The sequence below is a fragment of the Triticum aestivum genome, chromosome 1D (genome assembly GCF_018294505.1).
Source record: "Triticum aestivum cultivar Chinese Spring chromosome 1D, IWGSC CS RefSeq v2.1, whole genome shotgun sequence".
Taxonomy (NCBI): domain Eukaryota; kingdom Viridiplantae; phylum Streptophyta; class Magnoliopsida; order Poales; family Poaceae; genus Triticum; species Triticum aestivum.
The window spans coordinates 465769872-465771646 of NC_057796.1; positions in this window are offsets into that span (position 1 = coordinate 465769872).

Sequence of the window (1775 nt, forward strand, 5' to 3'; positions counted from 1 at the left end):
GGAGGCTGGATGAACAGGAGCCCGTGGAGGCTGGAGGAGGTCGACGATAGCCCGTGGAGGCTGGAGGAGGTCGACGGTGGAGATGAACAGTATCCCGTGGAGTCCCGTTTTGCGGTACGCCACACCCCTCCCGATCAACAGGACCCCCGTTTCAATCGTAGCGCTCCAACACAAGTCCGTTTCCTCCGTTTTGCGGTACGCCACACCCCTCCCAATCAACAGGACCCCCGTTTCGACCGTAGGAGGTCCGTTTCCTCCGTTTTGCGGTACGCCAGACCCCTCCCGATGAACAGGATCCCGTTTCGAACGTGGCCGGTCGAACACAAGGCCGTTTCCTCCGTTTGGCGGTACGCCAGGCCTCGTTTCCATCGCCTGTTCCGTCCAAGCCCTCCCGATGAACACGACCACGCATTCCGTTCCGACCCAGCCGGTTGGCTCCCACGCGTTCTGTTGCCTCCCGATGAACACGATGCATTCCGTTGCCTCCCCATGAACACGACACATTCCGTTGCCTCCCCATGAACACGACGACGACGTTGTTTCTCCGTTCCGACCCAGCCATGTACACGAGCCCTGGCCGTACGTATGCGCGAGTAGGCGTTCGAGACCCTGCCCGTATGTACGTACGTGGCCGTATTTTCTTTCTTGCACCCTGGCCGCTGTACGTACGTGTACATGCTACGTGCGCGCCTCTACTACGACACGTACGCGCCTCTACTACGACACGTGCGCGCCTCTACATCGACCAGTATATATGTACGTACACGTTCGCGACCAGAATGACAACGCTACGTATGCTTCGACCAGGTGTGTCCCGACTGTCAGGCACTACCGTGCCTGCGAAGATGTAGCTGGTGGGTCCCAGCAGTCAGGGGGGCGAATCATTTTTTTGCCCGGACGCACTTCCTTGCATGCGAATGTGTAGCTGCTGGGTCCCAGCAGTCAGGGGGGATCGTTTGCCCGGACGCACTTCCTTGCGTGCGAAGATGTAGCTGGTGGGTCCCAGCAGTCAGGGGGGCGAATCGTTTTTTCGGACGCACTTCCTTGCATGCGAAGACGTAGCTGGTGGGTCCCAGCAGTCAGGGGGAAATATTTTTTTCGCGTAATACGGTGGCCCGTCCGGTGGGTCCCCGCTGTCAGGTGGAGTAATAATTATTTTGTGCGTAATAAGGAGGCACTTCCTTGCTGCGGCCGTGGACCCAGCTGTCAGCCTCTCCACGTACAGTCCACATCCGATGGAAGCCATTCCTTGACCACGTTGACCACGCCGCGCCGAGAGCACCAGGGCGGCGGACGATGGCGAGGCCTAGGAAGGGGATGACGCAGAGCCGGGGAAGACGCGGCAGTGGATGCCCACGCGTAGAGGAGTATGAGGGTTCACTCGTTCGGCTGCGGTGTGAGGCTGCCGTCGCCGCAGAATAACAGGGGGTGTGGGTGCATAGAGGGATGGCCTGGCCAGCGGTGGGAGTAGTAGGGGGCGGTGAGGCCTCCGCGGCATCACAGCCGGCCACGGGCGGCAGGAGCAGGTGGCACGACCGGCGCTACTTTGGGCGGATGGAGCAAGAAGACCAGAGGTTGAAGAAGCACTACGGCTGTTGGATGGACATCGTACGGTCACTGGAGCTAGAATCGTTCATATATTGACTAAAGTTGACAAAGGCCTCCGTCCCAGTCAACTTAGTAGGCGCACAAGTCAGCCTCCCACCAAGGTGGGTCCCAGCTAGCAGGGGGTATTCATTTTTTTGTGCGTAATAAGGAGGCACTTCCGGTGGGTC